Here is an 18,407-nt window from a genome sequence, read left to right as displayed (position 1 = left end):
TGGGAGGATTCCTCCTTTTCATTAATAAGTTCAAAACACACAGCGGTCCTATCATATTTTGGAAAAGTGTCATCTTCTAAAATATTTTGTATGTAAGCATTTGTATGGCAATTATTAATGCAATAAGAAAGACACCCATGCAGGACATCATCAATATCAAGATCACTCATATGTAACAAAGAGATTTTTCTTGATAACTCTTCACACCACAAAAATAAAGTAAGTTCATCATGCTGATTAAGAGTAATTTCATCATCACAATACAAATTTGCAGCACTCATGGGGTTCGAATTATCATTGGAGGAGCATTGAAAATTAAAATGACCCACTCTATGGCAAAGTTCACAAATAAAAGGATAGATGGCACAAACTTTTTTACCAAGATCATCTAGAGCCCTAGACCACTTTCTAGTTTTTTCATTAATATGATGGATACAATATTCATCTTCGATTTGATTAATTCCACAAGGTCTATGCATTCCACAAAAATTAACATGCTTATAGGAAATAGCATTCTTAGGAGTTTGAGCATGTTTATTGCAATCATTAACAACAATTTCATCCTTTATGCAAGCATCTTTAAAAGGGTCATGATACTTATCAAAATTCTTCTTAGGCAATTCAAAATGAGAGGCAAAAGCTTTATAAAGATTTGCAACAACTTGAGAGTCAAGACCATAAGTAGCACTCATATTTCGAGTTTTATCAGTATCCATATAAGTTTCAATGCATTCATAATCATAATTTATACCTGACTCTTTACCTTTGTTGTTCTTCCAATCTTCAACGTTCTCCTTTATCCGATCAAGAAGATCCCACCTAGCTTCAACCTTCTTGCTTGTGAAAGATCCCTCCAAACAGGCATCTAGATAGTCCTTGTGGTGTCCTAAAAGCCTTGCATAAAAAATATTAATAATAACATTATGGGGGAGCTCATGAATGGGACATTTGAGCATTAGTGACTTCAATCTCCCCCATGCTTGGGAAATACTCTCTCCATCACGAGGATAAAAGTTATAAATGTAATTTCTATCAGTATGCACTTCATGAGGAGGATAAAATTTAGAATAAAAGAGAGGTACAATTTCCTCCCAACCAAGAGAATGACTATTCTTCAGCAATTTATACCAATGCGCCGCTTTACCAGACAGCGAAATAGAGAATAGTTTCTTCCTCACTTCATCCATAGAGATACCTGCACACTTGAATAACCCGCATAATTCATGCAAAAACAAGAATGATCTCCAGGATGGACAGTTCCATCCCCTTCATAGCGGTTATCCATAACACGTTCAATAATTTTCATGGGTATCTTGAAAGCAGTACTTGCAGTAGGTGGATTTAAAATATCACAAGCATCATTAGAGTTATCGCATATGGGAGATAAAGTATTATCAGAGCAAATTTTCTCCCCTAAAGATGGGAAGCTAAAAAGATCATAAAAACTAGCTTCCCCAAGCTTAGACTTCTCCATAGCATTAGCAGTAATTGCGTTCATAATAATAACATTGCTACTAGCATGCAAATAAGGTTCCATAGGTTTTTTAATTTTTGCATCAAATAATTCATGTCTTAACTCAGGAAATAGATTAAAAAGCTCACTAAATTTTTTGTTGTTTTCCATTATGCCTAACTAGTGAAAATAAAAACAAGAAACAAAAAGATGCAATTGCAGGATCTAAAGAAAATAGCTTCGAGCACTCACACACCGGCAACAATGCTAGGAAATAGCTTAGTAGTCGGAGGATGTGAATAGCTTTTACCTTACCTCCCCGGCAACGGCGCCAGAAAATAGCTTGATGTCTACGCACGCTTCTTTTCCTGTAGACAGTGTTGGGCCTCCAAGAGCAGAGGTTTGTAGAACAGCAGCAAGTTTCCCTTAAGTGAATCACCCAAGGTTAATTTATCAAACTCAGGGAGGAAGAGGTCAAAGATATCCCTCTCAAGCAACCCTGCAATCACGATACAAGAAGTCTCTTGTGTCCCCAACACACCCAATACACTTGTCAGATGTATAGGTGCACTAGTTCGGCGAAGAGATAGTGAAATACAAGTAATATGGATGGATATGAGTGGTAATAGCAATCTGAATAAAATATGGCAGCGAGTAAACATGCAACAGAACGGTGAATAAACGGAGATTCGATGTTTGGAAACAAGGCCTAGGGATCCTACTTTCACTAGTGGACACTCTCAACATTGATCACATAACTGAAACTACTCTACACTCTCTTGTTGGATAACAAACACCATTCATTGTGTAGGGTTACAAGAGCACCTCAATGCCGGAGTTAACAAGCTCCACAACATCCGGAGTTTATATTTAAGTAACCTTAGAGTGCATGATAGACCATTGCAATTATACCGAGTACTAACATAGCATGCACACCGTCACCGTCAGGCTATGAAAGGGGGAATAGATCGCATCAATACTATCATAGTAATAGTTAACTTCATAATCTACAAGAGATCACAATCATAGCTTATACCAAGTACTACATGATGCACACACTGTCAACATTACATCATGGAGGAGGAATAGACTACTTTAATAACATCACTAGAGTAGCACATAGATGATATTCAACTAGATCACAAAGAGAGAGATGAACCACATAGCTACGGTAGAGCCCTCAGCCTCGGGGGAGAATTACTCCCTCCTCATCATGGAGAAGCAGCGATGGCGATGAAGATGGCGGTGATGTCGATGGAGATGACTCCGGGGGCAATTCCCCGTCCCGGCAGGGTGCCGGAACAGATACTTCTGTCCCCCGAATTGGAGTTTCGCGATGGCGGCGGCTCTGGAAGGTTTTCTGGAGTTTCGTCAATCCGTGTCGAAGATTTAGGTCACGAGGCATCTTATAGGCGAAGAGGCGGAGTCGGAGGGGTTCTCGAGGGTCCACGCGCCCCCCCTCTGGCCGCGCCGCCACCATGTGTGGGGCCCCCAGTGACATAGGCATCCCCAATGGGCCTGCCGAAGAAGGTACCCGGGGTTTATTGAAGGCCCACGACCCAAAGGATAAGAAGATTTAGAAGCCCAAGATACTATTAAGGAAAGCTAGAGTTGTAATAGGAAGCATTATTTGTAATCTTGCGGGATGAGTTAGAAACCTTCACGGACTCTGTAACTTGTACATCACGAATCCCTCGGCTCCACCTCCTATATAAGGGGGAGCCGAGGGACAAAGAAAGCATCGAATCATTGTCTTACAAACCCTAGTTTTCATATCGTCGAGTACTTTTCGGCTGAAACCTTCGAGATCTACCTGCCCTCTACTTCCAAACTAAACCCTAGTCTACAACCCGTAGGCATTGACAAATTAATCCCTTGTCAATTGGCGCCGTCTGTGGGGATTAGAGGCGTCAAGGATCTGATCTCGATGGCACGTTCAAGATCGTCGACTTCATCAACAGCAAGCAACGCGATGGATCGAGGTAAACAGATTGCAACTGGTCTTGTCGATTTTGTTCCTCACCCGCCCTCCCGTTTGGATGCATATGCGTATCTGGAGGAGCCTATGGAGATGACGTTCGGAAGATTCCACTTTCGCGTCGAGAAAGAGGGAACGTATCGTCTCGAAATTCCGATCTCGTCGGGATTATCGGCGGTCGATTCCGATTTTTTGAGCTCAACATCATCAATCGAGTCAGGCGAAGAGGAGACTTCATCGCCACGCTTCATCAGCACCAGGGCAAGCGAAAAGCTCACCAAGATCTTCAACGACATGTCCTTCGAGTTATCCGCGGACTCCTATATAAGCGATGGCTCGAGCAGTGTCGACAACTTTAGCTTCATCGACAAATCCACTACAGTGGGCAAGGTCTTCACCAATCTTTATGATGGTTTCACCAAACCCAGCATAGATCTGAATACAAAATACCATCAGATTTATGCCATCGGAGAGCCAAGCCGCGATCAGGATGAAACGTCTGAGGCTTTCGACGATTTGGGAAATCCATACGTCGATCCCTCTGATTTACGACGAGGTCTAGGCAACAAATATGTCGGACCTACGCCTCGTGTCAGGGTTCAACTCCCGCAAACAGCATGGGATAGAGCTGTAAGAGCTATGGATGGCTCAGAACCAATGGCCACAACAGCCACACCAGAGGAGTTGCAAGCATATCAATATAGGCTCGCACGAGCTGCAAGGGAATTGGAAAAACAGACAACTGCTCTGAACAGAAGAAAGGAGGCAGCCTCCGCGTCAAGCAGGCGAAGAGCAGAGCTGAGTCGACAATCTAGAACTTCGGGAGATAGCCACAGGGAAGCTCAGAACAGAGCAAGGTCAAGGATGCAACATATACCTGAAGGAGAAAGAGAGCACTTGGTTCAAAACCTCGACATGTCTTTTATGTCGATAGACACGAGAGGGAATATTATCCCCAAGACACCAGAAGCTGGGTATATGGCGACACAGGCCTTTATCCTTGCATCCAGGCCACCTCCAGGAGATCCAAGGGAGGCATTGTACAACATGGCAATGGCAGGAGTCGGAGCCATGGGAACGGCGTTTGCATCAACACCTCCCGAAGAAGCAGCAAGGCAAAATAGTCCACGACCCGCGGCAGCAGCAGCGGCTCCCGAAGGAACAAGTGGAGCAAGAGACACGGCAGCGCAAGCAAGGGTGGACAGAGCACGGCAAAGTAGAAGGGAACAGAGGCATTCCCCAGAGCTAAACGACGAGGATATGTGCGGTTTGCCATGCTTCACAAGGAGGGTCCGAAAAACTCGGGTCCCTTCAGGGTTCAAATTGCCTGATAACTTCAAAAAATTCGACGGCCTGCAAGATCCAGAGGATTGACTAGTTGATTACCTCGAGACGGTGAAACTCACAGGAGGAACCAGAGCAACAGCTATGCAAAGCATCCAAGTGCATCTAAGTGGAGCCGCGCGATCTTGGATAAAAAAGCTTCCTCCATGATCTATCGATAGCTGGGATAGTTTCGAGGACGTATTCGTCAAAAATTTCCGGTCCACCTGCAAAAAACCCGCATCGCTAGAGGAATTAAGGGCGTGTCGACAAAAGCCAGATGAATCAATGAGAAAATACATCCAAAGGAGGAATATCATCAAAAACTCGGCAGAGAATATATCTGACGAGAGAGCGATAGATGCGTTTGTCGCAGGAATCAGGCGAGGAGATTTTGTCGAGGACTTGGGGAGAACTAACCCAAAGACAGTATCTACATTAATGGAGATAGCAAACAGATGGGCAGATGGAGAAGATGTTGTTCACAACAAACGACATAGGTCACCAGAGGAGGACCGTGGCCGAAACTATCAAAATAGGCGACGATTTCCTCGGCAGTACTCAGGCTATGACGCTCCTGGGAAAATTTCGGCTGGCTTCCGAGCAAGCGCCGGAGGAAACAATAGAGATGATTACCAGAGGAGCAACGAACATCGAGGCGACAACAGAGAGGACTCTCGAAACAACAGGCAAAATACAGGGTCAAGGTTCCAGAGACCTTTCGTGTCTCCCGAAGAGATGATGAACGGGCCGTGTCAGATGCATTTTTATCTCGACAATAATGGAAAACGACAGTCAGGACACCTGCAAAAGGATTGCCGAAATTTTCAGGCAATGTTAAGGTGGGCAGGGCATGCCAATGCTCAGGCAGCACACAGAAATCCACAAGGACCCAGGAGTGAGATTCACCTGCCACCTCCTCCCGCAATTACAGACGATAATCGACATCAGCTCAGAATTGCGGCAGCACCTGCACCACCGCCTTATGTTGATCCCAATTCCAATGGAGCGGTCTCGATGATTCAGAAAGGCAGGCCATCCAATAGAGCTCAGAAAGTAATCTCGCGACAGGTGTTCATGGCAGAGAAGATGCCTCCACCAACGGTTGAGTATCTTAATTGGTCAGGGCAAGATATTGGCTTCACAATAGCGGATCATCCACAGCAAGTTCCTCGACCAGGGCAGTCAGCACTTATCTTACCAGCGATGTCGCGGGATTCGACGTATCTCGAGTATTCATAGATGGAGGCAGCAGTCTAAACCTTATGTACGCAGATACATTAAGGAAGATGAATATATCTCTAGCAAATCTGAAGCCAACTGATACGCGTTTCCACGGAATTACGCCAGAAAAGCCAAGTTATCCGCTGGGGAAGATCAACCTCGACGTTTAGTTTGGGACCCGAGAAAATTACAGGATAGAGAGATTGGAGTTCGAAGTCATGGATTTTCCATCACAGTACCACGCTTTGTTGGGGCGCCCAGCATATGCTAGGTTTATGGCTGTCCCACATTACACGTACTTGTTGTGGAGGATGCCTGGACCTAAGGGACCAATCACAGTTAAAGGAAGCTTTGCGTTAGCCGATAAATGTGATAAGGATTTTCATCGACTGTCAGAAACCTTCGGGATGCAAGCGGAGTACATGGAGTCAAGGCTCACGACTGACTATGATGTGTTGCCAGATGTAGGAAGGCCAAATAAAGAATCAACTTTCAACACTGAGAAAAATTCTAAGGAGGTGCAGATTCACCCGACAGACCCGAAAAAGACGACGTCCATTGCAAACGACATGGACCTCGCATAGGAAAGCGCGCTCGTCGAGTTCCTCCGTGAGCACTGGAAAATCTTCGCATGGTGTCCAGCTGACATGCCAGGAGTACCCAGGGAACTTTCCGAGCACCACCTAAACTTGGATCCATTAGCGAGACCAATAAAACAACCTTTGCGGCTTTTTTCGGAGCCAAACCGCAAAGCTATGCTGTCGGAAATCGATCGACTAAGAGAAGCTGGCTTTATCAAGGAACTGCATACAGAAGCCACATGGGTAGCAAATCCAGTGTTGGTGCCGAAGAAAAACACTAAAGTCCTTCGCATGTGCGTCGATTTTACGTGTCTGAATAAACATTGTCCAAAGGATCACTTCCCCCTCCCGAGGATCGATCAAATCATCGACTCCACGGCAGGATGTGAACGTCTTTCCTTCATGGATGCATATTCTGGCTACAACCAGATCAGATTGAAAGAAAAAGATGAAGTCAAAACAGCGTTCATCACACCTTATGGCGTATTTTGTTACAGAACAATGCCTTTTGGTCTGAAAAACGTGGGAGCAACATACCAGAGGATGATGCAGAAGTGCTTGGCGATACAAATTGGGAAAAACGTACAAGTGTACATCGACGATGTCTTCATAACATCAAAGAAGGGGACGACGCTAATCGAGGATCTGAAGGAAACTTTCGACAACCTCGACAAGTTCTGCCTCAAGTTGAACCCGACGAAGTGTTCTTTTGGCGTCCCTGCAGGAGAACTTCTTGGTTTTCTAGTTTCAACAAGAGGAATTGAAGCAAATCCCGAAAAAATCCAAGCTATCGTAACAATGAGGAAGCTAACAAAATTGAAGGAAATACAGCAGCTAACTGGGCGAGTCGCAGCTTTAAGCAGATTTGTCGCCAGGCTGGGAGAAAAAGCGTTACCGTTCTATGCTTTAATCAAGCAAGGGGAGAAATTCCAGTGGAACGAAGAGGCCGATAGAGCCTTCGAGGATTTGAAGCGCACAATTTCGACACCACCAATCTTGGTGGCACCGAAAGAGAAGGAACCTCTCCTGCTATACATCGCAGCCACACCTCAGGTGGTTAGCACGGTGCTAGTCGTTGAAAGAGAAGAAGAAGGAAAACTCCATGGAGTGCAAAGGCCGGTATATTTCATCAGTGAAGTTTTATCGCTTTCCAAACAGCGGTACCCGCAGTACCAGAAGTTAGCATATGGAGTATTCACGACAGCAAGAAAATTGCGCCACTATTTTTCGGCACACCCGATAATAGTGGTCAACGAAGCACCTCTATCACATATACTGAACAATCCAGAAGCTACAGGGCGTGTCTCCCTTTGGGGAATAGAACTTTCCCCTCGGGACATCACGTATGAAAAAAGAAAAGCAATCAAGTCGCAAATTCTGCTAGATTTCATTGCAGAGTGGATGGAGCTACAAAATACAGGACCCCCAGATTTGTCGAGAACTTGGACCATGAACTTCGATGGATCCAAGAGAGTACAAGGAGCTGGTGCAGGAGTGATACTCATATCACCTGAAGGCGACAAATTAAAGTATGTCCTACGGATGACGTTCCCAAACGCATCCAATAATGAAGCATAATATGAAGCTCTTATACATGGGATGAAGATGGCGAAAGCTTGTGGTGCAACTCGACTAAAAATCTTTGGCGACTCACAATTGGTAGCTCAGCAGGTTATGAACCAATGTGATGCAGTCAATGATAGCATGGTGGCATACAAGGAAGTGTACAACGAGCATGAGAAGCTGTTTGATGGATGCGAAGTAAATCACATCAGTAGACTGAGCAACGATGAAGCCGATGTTCTCGCAAATATCGGGTCGCAGTGCCTCGCAATCCCGCCAGGTGTGTTTTGGGAAGAGATAGCTGAGAGATCCACAAAGCCAAAGAAGGCGCAGAAGAAAAAGAAGGAGGAGAAAACTTCGGCGCCTCTCAATGAAGCTCCAGATGAAGAAGAGGACCAGGAGCTGGTGATGATGGTGGAAGTCCCATGGATGCAAGTGTATATATCGTATATCCTACGAAAAGAAATACCCGACGACCCAGTTGAAGCAAGGCGAGTTATTCGACGATCCAAAGCCTTTACAGTGGTCAAAGGGGAGTTATACAAGCGGAGTATTTCAGGCGTGCTGCAAAGGTGCGTTACACCCGAAGAAGGAAGGATAATCTTAAAGGATGTACACGAGGGAATATGTGGTCACCACGCGAGCAGTCGAGCTATTGCGGCCAAAGTTTTTCGGGCTGGTTTTTACTGGTTGACAACAATCGAGGATGCAAAGGAAATAGTACGGACCTGCGACGCGTGCCAAAGATTCGCCGCAAAACCCCACTCTCCAGCAGCAGGGCTGATGCCAATACCATTGTCTTGGCCGTTCGCTCAATGGGGTCTCGATATGGTGGGAAAATTACACAAGGCTTCGCCAGGAGGATACGAGTACATGTTGGTTGCTGTCGATAAATTCACCAAGTGGATAGAAGCAAAGCCGATAAATTCACCAGATGGAGAATCAGCAGTCAAATTCGTGAAGGGCATCATTTTTGGATTTGGAGTACCTCACAGCATCGTCACAGATAATGGCAGTAACTTTACGTCCAAGGAATTCAAGGCATACTGCGCAGAAGTAGGCATCAAATTGCACTTCGCGTCAGTTGGGCACCCGCAAACCAACAGCCAAGTCGAGAAAGCCAATGGTATCATCTGCAACGGTATCAAAAAGCGCCTGCTAGGACCACTTGAAAAGGCTCGACATACCTGGCCAGAAGAATTGCCAAGTGTCTTGTGGGTTATTCGAACAACACCAAACACGGCGACACAAGAAACTCCGTTCTTCTTAGTCCATGGAGCTGAGGCAGTACTACCAATCGAAATAGAACATGACTCCCCAAGAGTCAGAGAATATGACGAAGAAACCTCAAGAAGAGCTTTGGAGGACGACGTGGATGCACTCGACGAAGCTCGAGATGAAGTACTCTCACGAGTCACCAAGTACCAGCAGGACCTCAAAAACTACCACAACCGACGATTAAGGCCAAGATCTTTCCAGGTCAGAGATTTGGTCCTACGGTTAAATCAAAAAAGTACTAAAAAGCTCGAGTCGCCATGGCTGGGCCCTTATGTTGTCACAGAAGTAATTGAAGGAGGAGCGTACAGGATCAAGGACAAGAAGACAGGGATTCCCGAGAAAAACCCCTGGAACGTGGCGCAGCTCAGGCGGTTCTACGCTTAGAGCCAAAATATAGTCCTCCCTTGTAAAAATACAATATACTGAAACGCCCGCGAGTTTTCATACGCACTCTTTTCCTTTTCAGGGCACCGAGTGGGGCTGGAAAGGTTTTTAATGAGGTGGGCTCGCGGTGCTGCAATATAATAAAAGATAGTGATGAGATACATCTTTTTTCTTCGACACGCTCGGGGGCTAACGCCTTCGAGGGTACAAAATATACACAACATAGATGAACTCACCTTGCAAAAAATATTTCGCCTTGGTACAAAACACCTCGCCAAATAAAAGATCAGGGGCTAACACCCATAAAAATAGTATACTCAATTGCCTTGGTTCAAAACCTCGCAAAAAACAGTATAGAAAGTCGCCACCAAAACACTCAGGGGCTTGACGATCAAAAATAAATAAAAAATACATATACATGTTTGGCAGCTTTACAATATAGATTATGCTCACAATATACAAGAAGCAACAATGGAGAAAGTACAGCAAGATAAAAGAAAAACCCTCAGTGGAGGCCTAGCACATGATCTATGGTTATTCGCTCGTTTGTAGCACGAGTACTATGCTCAGCATAGCTACCCTTCACGAAGAACTCAGCGTCCATCCGAAGAAGTTCATCCATCATATCTTCTGCTACAGGAGTCACAATATCGTCAATTTTGCCCATGTTTCTTTTCCTTTTCGACATCTTGGCCAGACACTTAGAAACAACTTGATCCATGGGCAATTTTGGATAGCAATTTTTTATCATCATCATAGCAAATCTTGCGCCAGCAGATAGTTGGGCCCGCACAAAGCCATGGATTCGAGGAGCATCTCGAAATTTTTCCATCAAAGCAGGAAGAGTTTCTGGCATCTTGTTGCGCGGAAACATGGTCCCATAAACCAAAAACAAGGTCCTTGTACAGAAGTCGAGAAAATCACGGACCTGAGCCGCGCGATCTTGGAATCTGACAATTTGGCGAGTACGCTCAGGCGTTACCCAAAAGTTAGAACCATGTTGTGTAGCAAGTCTGAGTAGTACATTGGCTCGAGCTTCAACACGTTGATCTTCGGCAGCAGTATCCAAAAATGAGCCTGTTTCAGCGGAGAAATTATTAAAGAAGGAACAATAGCAGGAACGACATCAAGCATGGTTAAACACATGAAGCATACCTGTCATATCCAGGCTGGCGTCAGTCATCAGTTGAAGCATATAATTTTCTCGGGAAGAAGCTTCGGTAGCCTCAGCAACCGCGGCATCCTTCACAGCCATAGCATCCTGGGCCTGTTGAAGAGCAATTTTTTCCTTTTCTAAAGATCTTCGAGACTGTTCCATTAGTACAAGCATTTGTTTTTTCATGGATTGAAGTTGCTGGCGAAGCTCTTGCAAATCTTGCGAGGAATGTTTACTCGAAGAACCTTCGATAAGGTTATCATCGACAGGAGTTTTCTTCGAGAAGGAGGAAGCAGGAAAAGTATCGGCAGGATGAGGATTTGCGGAGTAGTTATCAAATATCAACTGGAAAAGAAAATTTCAGTATCAATGATCACGCAACATAGAATTCCATTAATCTTCGGGAAATTTACACAGGTATTACAGAGGGAGTTTTTCAAAAGAATTACTACGACAGTTGTCGCCAGAGCTACTGCGATGACAACATCAAAAGAGGCAGCAAAAATAAAAACAGAAAAAGATAAGGACATTCTACTAGACCTCCGGCTTCGACGAGCTAGGAGCAGGAGTGGGCTTGAATCCAAGATAGGCAAGGATCTTCTTTGTGTTGGGCTTCGCAGCCTTGATCAGCGATCGCCACTTCGTGGTCTCCATCTCCTGTGTGTCGCCAACTTTGGTCCAGTCGATATTCTGCTGGCTGTCAGCAACCAAGGCGACAGTGCTTTCAACGGCAACCTTCATATTTTCTTGGCGCAACTTCAGTCCAAGATCTTCTGGCGGATTAAAGTCCTTGGCAAGAGCAAGAAAAGTCGCGGGTTCCTTTTTCTTCGGGAAGAAGTAAGGGTAAAGCCGCGACAATCCTTCCTGGGCTTGATCAATGCCTTCGCGCGCTTCTGTTCCGTGAAACTCAAGGAAAGAAAGCGCGTCAAGAAGAGGATCATTGTCAGGATCTTCAAGTTCAAATTCTTGGTTTGTTTTCCCTGTCGAGGAAAAAATGTGTTGGTCAACAATCAAGTAAAGAAAAGCAAGTCCAAAGAATGCAAAATAGATCGGGTACTTACTGACAAAGCGACGGTTTTGCGAATCCAAGCGCTTGAGAATTGCCTCTTCGCGAGCAGCTTGTGTGGTTTTATGCTCGCTCAAGGCAGTCTCGGCGTCATGAAGCCTCTTCTGAAGTTCTTCGATACCAGCAGCTTCTGCTTTGGCCTTGTCAGCCTCTGCCCTAGCTTTACTAGCATCAGATTCAGCCTTCTTACGAGCCTCCTCACTTTGCTCTAATTTCTGAGCAAGCGTGTCGGCATGTTTGTTGGCCTCTGCAAGTTTTTCTGCCAAAATAGTCAAAAATAAGTCAAAATCACGACGAAACAGGAGCAAGAAGTCATGGGCAAAGAGAATCAAGAAGTCAGTACCTTCAGCTTTGCTGGCATACTCGCGATACCCAACGAATTGGGCACCGAAGCGGATGAACTCCTTAATCAAAGGCTATTAAAGAAAGATAGAGAAAGAAAGTGTCGGTAGGGAACAAAAGTGCGATAGCACAAAATAAAAAGAAGCAAACAGGGAAAATATCGATAGCATCAGAAAACGTTCAAGAACTTACATCGTCCAGAAGAGGAGTCGAGGAACTACCCAATTGTAGGGTAGGCTCTGTGATTGTTTCAACCCTCGCCCTTTTTGGTGAAGGGACAAGGGGCTTGCAGGAGGAGCAGGTTCGTCGGTGTTTTGTTGAGGAGGCAAAGATTCTTCTCCTTCAACTTGCACTTCAGAAACAACTAGAGTATGCGATGTACTCGTTCGAGCAGTCGCATCAAAAGCTGGCATTTCTTCCTCGTCACCACTACGATTAAATGGCGGCAGTATAAGAAGCAAGATAGACAAAAATCTTCAAGTAGAAAAACAGTAAGAAACAAAGGGTGACTTACGAACTGACGAGGGCTTCAAGGTATGGATCAAAAGCTGCCTTCCGACGTGAAGGAGCAGCTTCTTCGGCTTTGGAGGTGCCAGAATCTTCGACATTTGTCCTCTTCCTTTTGTTCTATGGAGAAACAGCAGGAGGAGGAGACTGTGCCGATGCGGTAGCCTCAGAGACAGCCTCCTTTTCAGAGGATCCCGCAGATTTTCGAGAACTTGCGGGTTCATTCTCAAGGCAAGGAGCATCTTGGTTGTCAGCAGTGACAACAGCTCGTTCGTCGACTTCTCCACCTTCGGGAAGGGGAGGAAGAGAGACAAGGTCTGGATGGTTCTATAAAAAACAAACAAACAAAGAGAGATGTCAATAAAAGAGTTATGGGAAGAATGTCAAACAAAAATGAGCAAGTCGACAAAGGTTACCTCAGGAAGCGCATTGGTGGCGCTATATGGTTTTACGCGACAAGAAGAAGGGACAAGATCTTTCTTGCTGAGGGAGGAGATTTTCCGGACAAGTTTTTCTAAATCCTTGACCGCTAAATCCACCGACAACCGATCCACATCATTGTCGCCAGCATACTTCCAGAGGGGATTTTTGCGAGCATGCAGAGGCTGCACTCTGATTCTAAGGAAATATGCCGTGATTTGAATACCCGACAGCTCTTTGCCGCGGGTGTTTTGCAGCTCGTGGATGCGGGTCATCAATGCCTCCGTCGCCGTTTTTTCTTCATCGGTAGCCTCTGCATCCCAGGAGCGGCGGCGATAGATTTTCTCGGCACCATCAAAAGGAGGGATGTTGTCTTCAACACATCCATGATTTTCCTCATGAATGTACAGCCACTTCTTGCGCCACCCTTGAACTGAGTCAGGGAATTTGACATCGAAATAATCGACATCAGGGCGAACGCAGATAACAACGCCGCCTATGTTATAGGCGACATTGGGAGAGCCGTTGCGGCGACAAAAGAAAATGAGCTTCCACAACACCCAGTTAGGCTGGACGCCGAGGAAGGATTCGCAGAGGGTGATGAAAATGGAAATGTGGAGTATAGAATTGGGTGTGAGGTGATGAAGTTGCAGTCCACAAACAAAAAGCAACCCCCGAAGAAAAGGGTGAATGGGGGCAGAAAGGCCGCGGATGAGATGATCAACGAAACTAACCCGATACTCCATTGGAGGAGTTGGGTAGCTCTCTTCGCTGGGGAAGCACAGCGCCTTGGGCTTCTTGCTGATCCCCAGTTTCTTCAGGAGGTTGATGTCTTGGGCAGTGATTTTGGATCTCTCCCACTCAGCGCTCCCCAGATCTGCGGAAGCCATCATTGATTCCGGCGTGCTGTGCCTGGTTAGTTTGCGCGGTGGCATCAACAATGGCGCAGGAGTGCGGCTCGAGAGAAGTTGAGCTCAGGGAACTGTGGGGCGCAAGAGGAGATTTTTGCAGAGGAGAGCAGAGGAGCGGCGCGAGCGAAAGTGCTGGAGGAAGAAGAAGGAGACCTTAAATAGAGGTGCGGTGAAGCGGCGTACCGTTGGATGGAAAAAGTGTGTGGCAGATGATGTACACGTGGAACAAGGGTAAAAAAGTAATTTCACCCTGGAGGAGTTACAGTGCGTGCACCAGGAAAAGCGGAGGACGTGTGTCCCCCACTTGCACGACGTGTCAGAACGATGCGTAATTTGGGCCCGCAAGGCAGCGAGAGAGAACATCTCGCGATTTCCAGGAACTACGGTCGTGGCTATCGTCAGCAATGACATCATTTTAGCAAGAGAAAAATTCGACTTAATAGCTTCATAAAAAAGGCGACAGCAAAAAATATTGGAGAGCCTTTGATCAAATACAAGTTTTTGATCAAACGCTCGGGGGCTACTCTGAAAAAAATGAAAAGTTCGAGAAAGACAAAATAGAAATGATGTGAGCCTATGATCAAATACAAATATTTGTTCATAGTCTCGGGGGCTACTCCCATCGGGAGCACTGTTCGCGCACCCGAGAGATTTGAAAATATCGGGAGAGAAAAGAAAATATAGCGGCATAAGGCGTGGAGCCTACACCCAAGCACAAGTCCTTGGCTGTAGCCTCGGGGGCTACTCCCATCGGGAGCGCTGTTCGCGTGCCCGATGAAATTATAAAAAAAAGAAGAAGAAGAGAAAAGAAGAAAGATAGAAGAACAAGAGAGTATATTTTGAGTTATAAGTAACTCTACATATACTCCCATCGGGAGGTCAATATAAGTCATCCGTTGACTCAATAAAATGTGCCATTCCAACAGCCGAATAAGCACTCGACAATATATTCTCAGAACGCTAAAGTTGCGAACAATTTCTGAATGCCGCAAAACTTTGCGAAGGTAAGACCCCATATCCGTTCTGTGTGGCGTGGCGCCGTCTCTGACGTCGGTTTGCTACTTTTATCCGTATCAACAGATACGAAAAAAAATCCTAACGGACGCGTTAGGTACCCGATAAATATGACTGTGACTCGACAGAATGGTAAGACCTTAAGCGGCACCTGTCGAAGTTTACACCAGTATCCCGAGATCATGTCCAGGGACGTGATTTTGAAGTAGGTTTTTGCGGATTGCCACTAGAGCAGTTAACTAGTACCTGATCTGTCAGATGAACTAGCCCCAACTACCATTATCCATGTACAATATAGAAATTCATATGAAGAAATATAGAGAAGTTTAAAGTTGTCGAGTAAATATAAACAGTGGAGATTTTCCCTGACTCTATGATTCAAGCAAAATCTCGGGGGCTACTGACATAGGCATCCCCAATGGGCCTGCCGAAAAAGGTACCCGGGGTTTACTGAAGGCCCACGACCCGAAGGATAAGAAGATTCAGAAGCCCAAGATACTATTAAGGAAAGCTAGAGTTGTAATAGGAAGCATTATTTGTAATCTTGCGGGATGAGTTAGAAACCTTCGGACTCTGTAACTTGTACATCACGAATCCCTCGGCTCCACCTCCTATATAAGGGGGAGCCGAGGGACAAAGAAAGCATCGAATCATTGTCTTACAAACCCTAGTTTTCATATCGTCGAGTACTTTTCGGCTGAAACCTTCGAGATCTACTTGCCCTCTACTTCCAAACTAAACCCTAGTCTACAACCCGTAGGCATTGACAAATTAATCCCTTGTCACCCAGGGCTCCCCTCTGGTCCCTCTCTGGCTCTCTGGAAGCTTCCGTGAAATATAAGATAATGGGCTTTGATTTCGTCCAATTCCGAGAATATTTCCTTACTAGGATTTCTGAAACCAAAAACAGCAGAAAACAGGAACTGGCACTTCGGCATCTTGTTAATAGGTTAGTTCCGGAAAACGCATCAAAACGATATAAAGTGTGAACAAAACATGTAGGTATTGTCATAAAACTAGCATGGAACATCAGAAATTATAGATACGTTGGAGACGTATCACCTTGACCGGGGCGGATCGAAGACATACAGAACATGTCCCCGGTTGTCACTAGAGCACGAGCCGGTGCGTGCCAGGGAGGCCGGTCCACAGGCCGGCGTGGCCGGGCGTGAGGCCGGACCGGCCGGTCCAAACCGAACCTGGCGCTGGGCCGTGACCGGGGCGGATCGAAGACATACAGAACATGTAGGGGGTCCACAGGCCGGCCAGAGGCTGAGTCTTCATTTTTTTCGAAGTGGGCGGTGTCCCTTTACCTTCTTGTTCCATTGATACACCATTATGCCTATTTAGCTAATACGTGAGAATAATCTCATATACATGTATTAGTCCAATTACTCTAACAACGGTGTCATTGTTACGAAAATAATGGATAATGGTAAAATACCCTTACACCTTTGGACAATTCTTCCATGTCCAATGCATACAATCAACACTACCAAACATTCTCGGCCAACCTCTTTTCTTATTCATCCCCATCAATCTTTTTGTATCATCTTCATTGGGAGCTCGAAGATATGTTGGACCAAACAACTTGATAATCATCCTAGCAAACCTACATGCAGACTCGATGGTTGTATCTTCACCAATTCGAAGATACTCATCGGTGTAATTCAGAGGGACGCCATATGCAATCACCCTCATAGTAGGCGAGATTTTTTGATAGGCGGTAAAACCAATCTCATCGGCAGCGTTTCTACGTTGCTTGAAGTACGTTGAGTTTTCTTCGCAAGTCTCGACGGTTCTCATTAACAAACTATGCCGCATACGGTACGTACCTCTTACGTAATAGATGAGCCAGATAGGTAGGTACCTCCACGAAGTAGTCGTCAATGAGACTGGCGTGTCCAAGGGCACGCTTTCGTTGGATGTAGTTGTGGCCAATCACCGAGCCGCGCCTCCGATTCAGCAGGCTCGCGCGTTCCTCCAGCTCCTTGACATCGAGGATGAGGATGGTGGTCTCGCCGCCATCCTCCTGGAGCAGATCCTCGATGTCGGAATCGTCCGAGGAGGACGTATCATACAAATCAACGTCGTTGAACTCCTCCGCTGAGTTCATCCTCGAATTGGGTGGCCCGGCGGCGGGCGGGCCACGGAGGTGAGGGCGTGGGCGGGATGTGGGGCAACCGAGGGGAGCTCGGCGTAGGTGGATGCGGCCGAATCGGGCGACGGCGGTGATAGAGTCTGGTGGCGGCACACGGAAGAGGGGAAAGGGCGAGCGGGTGGGGAGAGTGAAACTTCAACGCGCCCTAGATATGATGCAAGTGAGGGTTCTCGTTCAGTTCGGCCTCCGAGCCCTTGTATTCACAGGCCCACGAGCGTTTTTTTTTTGCGCGCGTCTTACTTTTTTTTTTACGAGTCACCTCGTTTACAGGATCTACTCATTGTTTTTATAACCAAACCCGCAAATTAGTGGTTATTTTAAATTTTGGCACATGTTAGAGATGCTCTTATAATTCGAATTTACGGCAGAAACGTACAAACTTTTTGAAGACCACAAATGCCATTGGAAGTACGAATGTAAATGGTACGGATAATTTCCGCTCCGAATCCGCATTCGTATCCGTTTTTGAGGGTATGATATGTATTTTTAGAAATCCGCCGGATATGAATACGGATGCGGATAGTGATCAAGCGGATATCCGGCGGATACGGTAGAGGATATGGTATTGATACTATCCGACGGATACGGATTATCCGCCATTTTTTGCGGATTATCCGAGGTGCACAAAGAGGATAATCCGAGAAAACTAGCCCAATCCTAAATATTTAGACAATATAGTTAGTTCAACGGTCAAAATATGTATTCTATTAGAACATAATTTGCTTTGTTGTACGAACAAGTGTGTACATTTAGCTATAGTATATAATTACAAACATATTTTACATAAAAAAGCATACATCAATTTTTTATATGTATATTTTCTTAATAATCCGCTTCCAATCCGAGTCCGATCCGAATCCGCTCCATATCCGTAATCTGATATAATCCGCATCTAAATCCGCGTCCTAAAGAATGTCCAAGAATATTGTAAGAGCAATATCCGATGCGATCCGATGCGTTTACATCCTAGTTTGGAACCGTATACCACGCGGGCACCCGACCGATCGCGAAGCCGATCCGATCCGACCCGACCCACCCCGACCCAA

Source organism: Lolium perenne, chromosome 2 (genome assembly GCF_019359855.2).
Source record: "Lolium perenne isolate Kyuss_39 chromosome 2, Kyuss_2.0, whole genome shotgun sequence".
NCBI lineage: Eukaryota > Viridiplantae > Streptophyta > Magnoliopsida > Poales > Poaceae > Lolium > Lolium perenne.
This window is presented reverse-complemented; position numbering follows the sequence as displayed.